Genomic DNA, 14187 nt, shown 5'->3' with positions numbered 1-14187 from the left:
CAGCTCTGTTTCTTTTACAATGATTTTGCTCTGTGAGCAGCCAAATGATGGGTTTTGGCAGTGGTCTCCTGTGTTACCACTGACATAGGCAAAAGTAGATGGTGGCCTATTTTTCAGGTTTTCACTGCGCACTTTCTGGTGATTTCTGGAGAGCAGCATGCTTTCGGGCGGTCATTATGATGTTTCTGCTGCCAGCAATGCACAGTGATGTTGCAGGGCTTGGATTAGTGGGTTAAGACATCCCACAAACGTAAGTCTCTGTCTGTGTCCAAGACCTATACTTTCCCTCACAACTAACTGTATATAATGTGTAGGGATGTCGGTTTCAAAAAAAGTTCAGAGCTTCTTCCAGCTTTTAGCTCAGGATCAGCTTCCCGTTCCACAAGTTCAAAATAGTTCTCAATAGATTGGGATTCCCTTCCAATGAGTTCAAACCTTCTTGCTTCCAAAATAACACAGTTCCTTGGGACACCTCTCAATTCGGGTGTTTCCTTCCCTCAAGAGTTCAAACTTCCAGCTCTCAAAATCATCCCAGTTCTGGTCCTCAATTTCAGTTTCTCCGACAAAAATATAGAAACACATTAGCTTTATTTAAAAAATGCTTTCATTGGCTTTTTCCAAATAGGGCACTCGTTCTAGGCGCAGTTGTCGGACCACATGGTCCACTCAATAACGGTCATGCAACCGATACTCTTTCTTAATGCTTCCATCAACATTTAGCCACTGGTTCCATCTGACAGTGATGAGTATTCATTTTCTTAGTGTCCCATACTACCGGCACTGTCCTGTGGCTGCTTTAGCCACCATGTACTTTATTATCCTTGTTTGTATTTCTCTGGCTCTTGCCAAGACATCTGTGGATCTTGTCAACACAAGTCTCTCTCTCTCTCTCTCTCTCTTTCTCTCTCTCTCTCTCTCTCTCTCAGTTTGCCATGCCTCAGCACCTCTGGACTTTGGGCCAGTGTTGGGTTTCCATCGTCGTACCTCTTTAGTACTTTCTGGACTTTGCCTTCACTTGTTTCACACACTGTACTCCTTGACTCTTGTTTAATGCACTACTTTACTGTTGCTCCATCTATGATCATTCAATTAACTTTCTCTCTGTGCAGTATTCACAATTGCTTTCAATATGTTTCCCTCTGTTTGGTATTCACAATTGTTTTCAATACTTTGTCATTCTGTGCGGTATTCGCAATTTCTTTCCATCGGTTGCACTTAATTCGCTATTTCAATATTCCTTGTTCCAGCATTCAATTGTACTATTATTCACTTTGCCTTTCACTCAGAATCTGCAAAGGATTTCGCTAAACGTTACTGGATCGTCCTGGTCAGAGTCGCACAAAGCAGCTTTCTTCCTCCTTGCTTCCTGCGCAACAGGCTCCTCCAGGCTTCAGCTGCTTCCCAGCTTCTCCCAACTTTGCCTTCTACTCGCTTTCCTGGCTTCTCATAGCGGCTGTGGCTGTCACAGGGAGCTCCACTGCTTTTCCCCACCAGACCCGCTTCGGCAGATGGCAGGGCCTCTGGACCATTGCATAGCTTACCATGGCTACGGCCTCCCCTTCTCCTGTGCAGCACTACTACAGCCTCCTGTATCCCCAGCTTCCTTTCCTCCAGCCTGTTCAACGTCTCTCAGAACAGTGGCCATTTTTATATCCATCGGGTTCGTTAAGTGACGCCAGGTGTGAGTTGTTGAGTTCTCTTGCCTGACTCTGGAGGACTCCATTATACAGACATGCCTGGTTGTTCCTCTGGTATGCCTCCATAGTCCTCTTCCTCGTCTCAGTACCAGAGTGGTGTTTGGAATTGTCTGATTTAATAGAAGAATCCCTTTCCCCCTCTGTTTGGTCTCTGATATATGTGTGTGTTCATGAAATTAGGATGTGTTCTCTGTGAGGAACCTAAGGGCATCCTCACTTCCTTCTCCCCATCATCCTCTCCTTAGGTGACCAGGGAAGGGCCATCGCTCTTGGATCCCGACCCTGGGGCTGGAGATGCCAGGGAGGATCACATGGGTAGGGGAGACTTGGGGTATGGAAGGGGGATGTCCTTGCCTTGGGTGAGATGCGGTATCCCCTATTTCCAATTCATGATAAACCCTCAGTACCAGCCACATTTATGGGATATTGTTACTCATTTCCTTCTGACCAGGATAACACCAGAAAACATTTTCAATATAGAAACACTAGGAAGAGGGTGAAGAGGATGTCCACAGGTGAGACATGAGATCCGCTTTTCCTTGTGAGAACCAACCTCCGCCTCCCCCTGCATGTATAGGCTATTGCAAACCATTTTCCCTCATTTCACATCATTCATACCATTATAGTACTGGGACGAGGAAGAGGTGGCTAGGATTATTGCACACTAACATGTGATTTCACCAATCTAGTATCGAGACGAGGAAGAGACCTGAAGACTGTTGTTAGTGTCAGGCATGTCCAGAGTACTCCCCTAACTATGGTCAGCAATTGGGCCTGAGGTCTGTCAAATGGTTGCAGGTTCATAAAAAGTGGAGCCAACAAGGAGAGACCAGCAGGAGATAAGCCAGGCAAAGTATTTCGGCCTGAGGGGGGAATCCTGTGCAGACGGAGGTGGACACATAGCGTCCTGCTTGGAAGTTGGGATGGCAGCAAGTATTCCAAAGGAGCTGTGGAGCCGAGGCCCGGGTGGTCCTTGAGAGGGCCACAATGGTGGGAGCCTCACTGGTCGGATTCCTATAGCAGGAGTTGTGGGCACAGAAGAAATCTGATAGATGTAAGTTACGGCAGCGTCGCTGGAATCAAGGGGAGCTGCTGGCAACCCACAGATAGTGGAGCGAAGTGGGACTGGGGTTCTCAATCCAAAAGAAATGAGTGTATGGGGCAGAAGAGAAAGCAGCTGCCCAGAGGAGATGCCAGAGTCCAGTGAGTGCACAGGAGGGAACACTCAAACCATGGTGCTCCTAGGGGCTGTTAGAGAGCAAAAGTGAACGCCAAATGAACGAAAGATGATATGCAAAATATAGTAAACCCAAAGCAATGGGTTGTGATGAATAATACGTATAGGATGAACTGTGAGCAACAGAATAAAAGCTCTAAACTATTGAATACCAAACTAAATGAAAGCTTTGACAAACCAATGAACAGATGTCAAATTTGTATGAAATACACATGCAATATATTGAAAGAAAAGAATACATCGTATGAAATCCAGTGAGAAGCAAAGATTGAACATTGCTGAAGAGTGTAAAAGCAATGTGGTGAAGGAAACAGAGCACTACAAAGTGAATTGTATGCAAGAGCACATTGTAACAACGTCTAGAGACTGGCAAATAGAAAAACACTGTGTGGCAAAGGTAAAAGGCTGGCAAGAAGAAAGCCAAAAGAATGTGAACCAGAACACAGATGCAGTTACAGAAGAACCTGTGAGGGCAAGAAAGCCGATGGTTACCAGTTGCATGACCTGTAATGGGTGGATTATCTGGTCTGACATCTGTGCCTAGATCATGGATACCGTATCTGTGAAAGCCAAAGAAACATACAGAGAGCAGATCCAAGTGTATGAAAGAGATTGCTGAAGTGAAGCTGACGAAAGCAATCTGTATAAACTGCCAGGAAACCAGGAGTCTAGAGTTGACCTGGAACTGGTTTTGAATATTGAGAGACTGAGACTAACTACAAGTTGGCAAGCTGAACACGCTGAAGTCTTGGGGCAGGGAATACTGAGACCTTATGAACTTTGTAGTTGTTTTGAGGAAGGGAACCTCAAGACCCCTTTTTGGAACTGTGCTGTCTTTTTGGATAAGGATACCCCGAGACTTTGTGGAACTGTCTCGAACTTGGGGAATGGGAGCTGGAAAGTAAGCTAGGAGCACTGTTTCTTTTGGTGCTGACAAACCTACACATTGTTTATCTTTAGTTGTGAGGGCAAGTATAGATTTTGGACACAGACAGACTTTTAAGTTTAATTTACTCACTCGGACTATCCTTAGTTACTTTAGGTAGGGAAATCCCACCTTACCATAGGGCAAGTTAGGCATTCAACCATCCTGATGTTTAAGTTAATAAAGCATTTGTGTTTGAACTTTGAATATGTTGTCTGTGTTTTGCTTCATGATGCCTTCACACCTCCTAGTTGGGCTCTTCCTTGTCCCAGTACTAAGATGTTGTTTCTGAGGAACAGATTGAAAGGAGAAAAAGGGAAGGGGTTGACAATATCCCGCCACGCCTTTAGGGATAAAGGGTTCATTGTGAAAGAGAAAGGGGGCATACTTTGTCTCACCGAAGGATGTCCTCCCCTCATTCTTCAAGTTCCCTCCACCCAGGTGCTACTACCTCGCATATCTACCCCCAGGGACTGGATCCTAAAACGATGGCATTTCCCTGGCTACCCGAGAGGAGGAATTTGGTGGAAAAGAGGTGAGGACACCCTCACATTCCTCAGACAAGGCAATTCATTATTTAGTGTTCATAAAGTTATAATTGGTTCAAACACCAGTATTGGTGGTGCGTAAATAGTCATCCTTGGTGCTCGTATTGAAGGCACAAACACAGGCTATATTTTTAAAAGGTGTGAGAAGAGAAAGACAGCCATCCATGTAAGGGATCCATGATATTTATTTGTAATAATCTGATGGAATCCCATTTTGCCTAATTTTTTGTAACCCCTTTTTTGCTGCAAAATGCATGGCGAGAACTGTTGCAGAGTGTGCGTGAACTGTGACGTAGACAATGTTTTATAGGGGGTTGGGACAATGAACCTTCATTCATTTTCTTTTTAATTTCTTCAGAGGATTTCGTGCAACCCTGATTGTCTCCTCCCTTGTGCTTCTCGTTCATCATTGATGCCCGCAGCCCGAGGTCTGAGGTAACTGCTCATGGCGCCATTGTCTGATCACGTGCCTGTGTCACAACAGCTCCAACACAGATTGCAGTGTACAGGGGTGAACATTTCTGACGGTAAGCCTGTACATCTTTCAAACTAAACTTGTTCGTTACTAAGCACATTATGGTCCCAATTGTTCTCATTTATATTGAACTCTAGCATTACCATGGGTGGGTGTATTTTCTTTGGAAAGCAAAGCCCAATATTGCCTTTCAAAATTGCGATGTTGCTCCATAATCATCAAGGCAAGCAGCAGAAAAATGTGCTCATTGACAGCATCATGTGTGTGTAGGATCTGTCAGCAGACATGGGAAAATCAGTGAAGATCTACTTTGCGAGATCATTAACCTATTTAAAACTTGATTTTTTAAAATCCATATATGAATAAAACATGGGTTAAATGAACCAATTTGGAGTGATTTTATTCAACATCTTCTTGGAGGATTCTCGCAATCCCCTCATAGAAGGGTTGGGCTCACGCGCTGTGCTTGCTCCTTCTGCGAAATATGGAGCCACTTTGAAAAATAATTCCAGGGCCACTTTTGGTTCCCAGTCCAGCCCTGAGCAGTGCAGCCCTGTAAACAAGTCTTAAAGAAGGAATCACTGTTGGTTCTGTCCTCTGCAACCTGTTGAGACCCACGATCCGCTTGCATTCTGTCTGCCTAATCTTATATTTTCCAGACTCTGAACCACGCCAGTGATACGGATCATGTGGTTTCCAGAGTTATGCGTGGTCCACATGAACGGCCACCCAAAACCTGTAAATGCCCACTCAGCAGGGCTGTGTGGACATCTACAGATGTTAATGTCACTGTGGTATGCCCAACTACATTTGCTTCAGGCCTTACTTGTTAGACAATCCTTGCTAAGCCTCTGACTGTGAAATGAGATCATTGGGGATATTGACATTTTGTTATAGACACAACCAATTGTGATTTCTCCTTTAACTCTGTTGAGACACGACATATGTAATGAATGACGCCAGAGCCATGGATCTATGAACATTGTTTCAGGCCACTTTTACCGAGATGCGGCTTCCTACGTCCTGTTTTGGTCTGCAACCAATTTGGTTCCATGCCGTTGCTCCCCCTGTTGCATAGAGGACTCCCCTGCTGCCCCCACCTGCCAGACACTCTCCAGCACGCCGCACCCGCTCCTTTCTGTTGTGATGGAGACAGCACTGCAGCCCTTCCCTGTCCCCCTCCTAGGCCCAGTGCTTTAAGTGAGCCAGGGCTCTGTTAGGGTTTCCTGAACTGACTTACCCGACCAGATTTCTTTCCTGCAGTAATGCAAATGAAAATATGAGTAGGAATACTGCTCTTGTAGATGTGACTTTCAGTCGCGCTTAGAATTACAACATTAAAGTAATGTGGTTGTTTTTAAACACTGACTGAAATTACAGGAGAATAAATTGTTTCATTTTTACAGCATGTATTTAAGAATTGTCATTAGAGTGATTTCAAATAGTGGGTAAGATTCATGGATTTCTTTAAAAAGAACTGTGGGATTGCATGGTGAGATGATATATTTTGACTTGTTTTTCTATTTTACATTTGAATACATGTATTTTGATCAATATTTTTAAAAACAGTAATTATATTTTTAAACATCTTTAAGGTAAAAGGTACTCCTTTTCATTGAACTTGAAATCTCGATTGGCTCTGTTAGGCCACTCATTTATTTACATATGCCCTACCTCTTTTAAAGGTTTATTAGCTACTTTGGATGTTAGACTGCTCAAGACCCTTCTCAGGACACACCTCAAAATATTGCATCACAACACATTAGAGCCCCCCTTGATGTCTTATCCCACTTAAAGCTCTGCCTAGGCCCTAACCCACTCCCCATTCCTGGCCCTGTCACCTACCTCCATCAAAAACTCCACATCCTACAACCATGTGCACTTCCAACCACCGAAAACCAAACTTCCCTCCACCACTTACCACTCCTAAACTGTCGCTCCAATCTCATGTCCTTGCGCAAAAGGCACACGCGCGCATGCGCAATTCCCAACAAGTCACAGTGCCAGCAAAGTGGCCTGTCGGGAAACTGCCATCCAGAGGTGTGTTAGATATGACATCAGCTGCGTATTCAGACTCTGCGGCCAGATGCATGACCTAGTCGCCCACATAGACGAAAGAGTGAAAGGAGAGGAAAGGAACGGTAAAGAAAGGAAAGAAAGAGGACTGGAGTTAGGACAAGACCCGAGGGGTGGTATGGAGAGGAGAGGATCACTAAAATACTCAGCAACTTGAACACCTCCTAACACAGCCATTTAGTCCTATCGCCTATCGACCCCCCTGCAGCACCCATCGCATCTTTGAGCAGCAAGTTCCAATAAGTCTACACCACCCTGCGGTGACGCCACTTCTTTCACATTATATCCAATATGCGTTGATTCTGCAGGCATCATTGTTTCATATAGTCTCCATGAAGAAATTCCAAAGACAACCCCCAGTCTTGCCTAAATTTGACAGCACCGCCCTGTATCCTGTAAGTAACCCACTCCCCCATAATGTGTGCAGCCATTCTACACAGGAAGGGGGTTCTTTCTGCTTCCACCATTTTGCTAGCACTGATTAGGCCTCTTCCAGCATTACCATGAACGCTTTGTGATGGGGTTGGGAGAGCACTGAGAAACAAACGTTTCTATTTTTAATATTATATACGTCAACGATAATTTTGTACGATAAATAACACACAATCACAATTTAAATGTAACATTGATTACCTATAACAGCTATTGGCACTGGTTCAGTGCACCCTCCCCACACACCAAACCTGGATTCCTAGGAGGAAAAAAGACAGTTCCTGGTTCCAGATCTAAGCCCCTCACATGAGGGCGAGTCTTGAATAGGTGGACTACAGGTGTCCGCACTATCTACAGCTGTTGCCTAGGAATGGGGCACTTACCTGTCCTCTCTACAAAGAGATCAGGAAAAGAAGGCTTGTCTCCTCGCTGAAAGAGACAGGCATTCCAAGGCCAGAGAAATGATGGACTGCCTAAGGGAGATCCACAAGGTGACAACCCTTTTAAGTTGCCACAATCCGATGCAAAGTATGGCGCTTGAGAAAAATGGGTGGTAATAGAGATTTAATAAACTATCTTCAAAGGCAAGGAACCAGGACCGGAATGGATTTAGAAAGGTGTTGTGGTCCCCATTGGTAAAGGCAATCCAGACACATGAAGCAGCTACCAGACGCATTACACCTTTTCCCAACATGTCTGACCCGTTTTCTTCCCTTTTCCTCCTGATTCCTTCTCCCTTTCTTTTTTCCTCCCTTTGATTGCCTCTCGTTGCTCTTCTTTCTCTTTGCTGTCGTTTGTCTCATCTTTAGATCCAGGACCATCTGTTCTGGTTTTAATTCATATGCATTCTTTGTTATTCATTTGATATACTACTTTCTATAAATGCAGTGACCTTCTTTTTAGAGTGTTTATTTTGAAGATATTTTTGTATTTTTATGCATGAAAGGCATATGCCGAAAATACATATTAAAGAAATCCAAAGACAAATTAACTGTTAAAAATTGTTTTATTCTTAACCCTTTAATGATCAAAGATAATTGTGCATACTAAAGAACACACAATGTCCATTTAACTGCAACACTGATTGCTAAACACAACCACTGACACTGGTCCTTCCCTTGTTCAAAGACCAGTGACTGGTAATTCTTTAGCACTAGTGACTCAGTGACTGAAAATAGTTCTGGGGATTCCCCACGATTTCCCCCAGACTGCGGAGGGGACTGTGGCTTTTAACAGCTGCCATTAATCGGTGACTCACACTCGTGAAATTGTATAAGATTCTCTTATTTCGAAGTGCCTCATTGTTGACCTGTCTCTGCAAACCCCCACCCCTCAGGAGGATGTGACAGTGATTTTGCCCTTTTGATATCAGACAATGGGCCTCATTACACGGACGGCGGTAAGGGTTAACGGTCACCGTTAATGGCAACCGTGACCGTTAACCCTTACCGCCGTACTACGAGGTCCCTTTGCGGGTTGGAGGATTTAACGCTTGCTTCTTGCAGGCGTTAAAATCCAACCCACTAAGGGACCTCGGAGTTAATTACGGCAACCGTAATTTACGGTGCCGTAATTAGCGCCTTCCCCATCCCCATTATGCCCTATGGGGCAAAAATGGGAATGGGGAAGGGCAATGGCGGAAAGGGGATTTACCGCCCCTCCAACCTTGGAATGGGGCGGTAAATCCCCTTTCCGCCAAGGCGGTGCCGGTATTTTACCGGCATGAGCCATGGCGCTAATAGCGCCATGGCTCACCGCCTACCGTGTAATGAGGCCCAATATCTCTCTAGATATAAAGCAGAACATCTGTTAGTTTGTTTCTCATACAATTCCATACTGTTCCATCAATCTGCACCAAATTTGACATAGTTACCTGTTAGGACCCTCCAACATTATTGGCTACCTGACATTTTGATACCCCACCCCTTTCCACGGATTTCAGCCCCTTCAAACATGAGCCAGATCTTAGAAGGACTGGACAGAGCTCATTTTAAGCATCTCAACGCGAGGAACAAAACTTGAGATCTCTATGCGACCTTGAAAACCAAGTTTCAAGGCCTCAGAATGCACCATTTCTGAGATATTTGCATCACAATGCAGCGCAACGCACTGCAACGCAACAGGGTGAGGCTAAAGGTGGGGAGATCACACAGAAGGTTCTAGTATGCTGCTGCAGGCTCAGTCTCGCATCCCCTCCGCATCTGCTCCAGGGTATGTCAGCCAGCCACACTCGCCCAGTCACAGCGCAGTTTACTTCAGAGAGAAGCACATCAAGTGATAAGCAACTCAGAACAGTTACAGGATCATTGGTTTTCAACAATTGATGAGAGCGCTATCATTTCTGTCTACAGAACCTGTGCGTAATACGGCGGTGCTTTTTGGTAGTACTCTGTAAAGAACCCTCTGCTAATAAATACCACTCAAACTTGCTCTCACTGTGATTGGAGGCAATACGGATGCTGAAATATTTCTCACTACTAGGTTTAGCTCTAAACCAACATATATTATGAAGACAGTCATTGAAAAAATGAATCTGTAAGTGCCCGGTTTGACCAACTAGAAAAAACGGCTGATCTTTAACGAACATAGTTATACACCGCCCCTGCAACAGTCAATTTGAATGAGATTGGTATCAAAAGCCACAATTTCAGGATTAGAAGTGGACAGGATACATGGTGTGGTACTGTAGTCTGCCACATAAACAGCCATGTATTCAAGGAAATGGATTTCGGATACATATGAGTTGCTTTGAAATGGTTATAGTGTGCGTATACTTAATATAACTGTAGTCCTGATTCCAACCGCATCTTCCCATTGGTCTCTATTGTCCCCTTTGCCTTTGGAAGTCACACTTATTGGGCCTCATTACGACCCAGGCGCTAACGGGTTAACAGCGCCGTAAAAGGCTGCAGCGCCGTTAACCTATTAGTGCCTAATTATGAGGTCCCTTTGCGGGACCCGACCTTAATGGCTGGTGTAGACCAGCCGTTAAAGTTGGGACCCGCAAAGGGACCTTGGTGCTAATTACGGTGCCGCAATTTGCGGCACCGTATTTAGCGCCTTCCTCATTCCCATTGAGCCCTATGGGGCAAAAATGGGAATGGGGAAGGGCCATGGAGGAAGGGGGAATTACCACCCCGCCAACCTTGTAATGGGGTGGTAATTCCCTCTTTCTCCATGGCGGAGTCGGTAACTTACCGGCATGGACCATGGTGCTAATAGCACCATGGTCTTCCGCCAGGGTCGTAATGAGGCCCATTGTGTTTTGCTCTACTTCATATTTTACATTGATTTGTATGGCGAAGATGGAACTCTGAACAGAATTGCCGTTTCTCCCACCCCATCCTCTCTGCCATATAAATCTGCATGCAGATATGCCAGCATGATATTTTCATGCTAGTGCAAATGCACTGGATTCTTGTGGATCCAACTGCTTTCAACATGAGCTAAAAGCAGACAGAATGACTAATCCCCCTCACTAACGTGAGAAGGGGGTTTAGATTCTATTAAAGACAAGGAGGCAAGTATTATGCATTACAATCTTTACTCTGAAACCACAGCAGCAAAGACATTTTTTTACAAACAAAAAAGTTTAATAAGCAGAACTAAATAGAGTTCAATGTCAATGTAATGGGGGACTCCCCAATCCATCATGGAGGACAGGTCATGCCCTGCACGAGACCAATGAGCAGGGACCCTCCTCTTTATAAGTCCTTTACTCCAATCCCAACTCCTCTTTCTGTAGCTGTCTTGAACCAGACGTCCACTGCACCGACCAGATGATAAATTATGAAGACAAAATTCAGCGAAGCTCCCGGATCACACACTCTCTACATCTTGTAACTGTGACCAACGTTTCTGAACAGAACACCTCAGCCCGAAGCTGTAAAAAACAACAAAGAAGGGTGGATGGATGGGAAGAACAACAAACCAAAGAATGTTTTCTCTTGAAACACCCCTGCATTGGCGCGCTATAAATGCCCTATCCTATCAAGGGTGGGAGGGTGGGATAATACTTGCCTCCTTGCCTTTAATAGAATCTAAACCCCCTTCTCACGTTAGTGAGGGGGATTAGTCATTCTATGGCAAGACAGGAGGTTCCTATTATGCAAGTTTGAAGCCCTTGCATCATACTAATTACAACCTGATCAATGCAATAATGACAATACCATAATAATAGGAGAAGAAGCATTTTAAATGTTTCTATTTTGACCAATCAACTGATTGCAAAATGCATTCCCCCGCACTAAGATGCCCCAATAACTGTCCTATAAGGTATAGCAGTCCTAACTGCAAAGAACTAGGAAGATGTGCCAATACCGGCATTCCTCACAGGCCACCAAATCCAACTGGTTTAAAAGAGGGTGGGTGTGGGGGAAATGCCAGACAAAGTTCTTCCTATAATAATAGGCAGAAAAAAGCATAAGAGTAATAAGCTCCTCTGTCTTCAACATCAAACATTTAAAACACTTAAAGTCATACCATTTTATGGTAATCTAGATAGTAAACTTAAGAGGTTAAACACTTAGTTCTCCTGGAGATAAAGAAAATTACCCCCCCCCCGGGGTGCAAGCTTTGTTGGATTCATCCCATGTGTTGAAGAAAGAAATCAGATTAGAAACAAGACATATCCCATGACTACCCTGGAGAAACAGAGCTGGAAAGGCAAAGCTTCATTAGAAGGCCCAAACGGGAGTCAAAGGGACACCTTATAAACCCATTATAGGACAACCTAGCTCAGGTGAAGCTAAAATGCAATAGACTTGGGGATCTTGTGCCCCCAGAAGAGTGTACCCCAAGTCCTTAAGTACACCATTGTCTACAGTCATATGTAACACCTGATACCAGCAAACCTTTCTAAACCCTAGAAAAGTATTACGTCTTCTGGAGGCAGAAGCGGGATGGAAGAGAGGGGCCACACCTGAGACCCAGCGGAAAGGTGCTAAATAACATCCTGACTAAAAGAGAGCCCAACCATGAGACGCTGGTGACAAAGAGATATTCTTGAAAAACCTCAGGAAGAGTTAACTTCACCAAATCGTAAAGCCGGAGACCCTCAGGCCTCCCGAACCCCTGAAAAAAGTTCTCTGCTATCCTGACCATGGGGAGATACTTACATAAACCTGACCCTTAAGAGACAAAATTGGCAAAGAGAAACGTATCTTACATCCAAACGTTCCCATCATAACGATGCCTGATCTCCTTGCTAGAAGCGCCAGGAGCTTGGACCTATCTCCTCCCCCATAGTTAATAAATCCCTTAGGGGAACATAAACTAACCGAAGGAGCACCCACTAAATTCTGTAGTCTTGAGAAAGACTCTAGACTGCAAAGAAAACTGATCTAAACAGTTAATATGAAGCTGCTTTACGGAGGAGGACTAACCTTCGCCTTAGTAAATCTGAACTATCCAGACACCCCAGTACACTGTGCTGGCACTTTATTGCAGAACAATCTCCAGAGGGAACCAAAAGGTCTACCTGCAATGCTTACAGCTAAGTGAACCCCGTCACTAATGAAGTGTCTCCCTGCCCTTGAGCAATTGTACTGACAGACACTTGCAGGGATGGCTAATGCTGAGTCGCTGAAATGCCCTGATAGAGAGGCCGTAATAACTTGGGTGGAAGATGAGCACCACTCCCAGACCCCTGTATCCTACTGAGGGATATTGTCAAATGGCTAATGCAAGCTCTGTACTGGTCAAGAGCAAGAAACTCCTGTTAAAGGAAAACACAGGAAACCTCAGGTCTACCTCACAGATGTGTAACTTTATGGTGCAACCCCCCCCAAATGGTGTCAGGGAAAAAAGGGGGCGGGGGAGGACTGAGGGGCGCTGACCTAGGGATAATTATCGGCTCAGTAATGTAAAGGCTGTGAGGGAATACTGGGACCACCGTCCTTTCAACATTGAGGCTTGGGCCTCTGAATGCATGCAAGGCTGACTAGCCTCTTCGGAGATCAGGGGAAAGGAAAAAGAAACACATTGCACATAATAAAATAAAATAGCACTTATACAGTGTTACAACCCCTCAGGCATCTGAGCACTGCTTATTATTATTATCCACGGTGTGTGGGGTGTGGTGTTTATTTATTGACCTCGGAAGAATGAAACGTTTATTCTGACCCTTCCAGGATTCGACACCTGCGTCAGCAGGCTCTGCGCAGATACCAAAGCAAGCACTCTATTCGCTGCGCTTAAGGGTAAAGAAAGAAATAAAAAACCACTTATGAACTTCAACGAGAACAACTCCTTTGAGGGCACAACTGGCTTGTACTCCTCGATCAGAGGAGAAATTGTGTACACCGCTAGACGTATTAGCGGGAACAAACAAAGCCCTGTGAGGAAAGGTATGGGGGCGTGCTCCAAAATGGTATTATCTGGTATGCTTTATCTCTATGCCAGCAAGTGTTTCCTAAACACTGCAACAGGGTCAGAAACCCGGGAACTCAACGTTGTCTTGCTAACAAGACGGAACTTACCTTTGCGCAACCCTTGTCCCCTCCAATAGATAAAACTGTATTGATCAATACACTATCTGGACAATAGTAAGGGAAATTACACCACCCTTTAAGGAGTGGAATTGGTGTTACCGAGCAGCCAAACCCCTCTGCACATCCAGTACTGGAGCTCTTGCCCGTCAATAGTGATAACACAATCGGGACAGTAGTAAGGGAAATCACGTCACCCTTTAAGGAGTGGAATTGGTGCTGCCGAGCAGGCAAACCCATCTGCACAAGCTCTGCAGCTCCTGCCTGCCAATAAGGATAACACAATCGGGACAGTAGTAAGGGAAATCA

General features: G+C 44.8%; 1 long non-coding RNA gene across 1 annotated transcript in view; it reads left to right on the top strand.

Moving 5' to 3' along the window:
* Positions 1-14187, top strand: part of LOC138528832 (uncharacterized) — a 197364-nt gene that overhangs the window by 49734 nt on the left and 133443 nt on the right. The window contains exon 2 of the long non-coding RNA XR_011284257.1: positions 4766-4934. This is a non-coding gene — a long non-coding RNA (uncharacterized lncRNA). The remainder of the gene's footprint in view (positions 1-4765; positions 4935-14187) is intronic.

The sequence above is a fragment of the Ambystoma mexicanum genome, chromosome 7q (assembly GCF_040938575.1).
Source record: "Ambystoma mexicanum isolate Mex_15411 chromosome 7q, UKY_AmexF1_1, whole genome shotgun sequence".
Classification (NCBI taxonomy): Eukaryota; Metazoa; Chordata; class Amphibia; order Caudata; family Ambystomatidae; genus Ambystoma; species Ambystoma mexicanum.
Note: the sequence above shows the minus strand (reverse complement) of the source record. Positions and strands in the feature narration are given on the sequence as shown.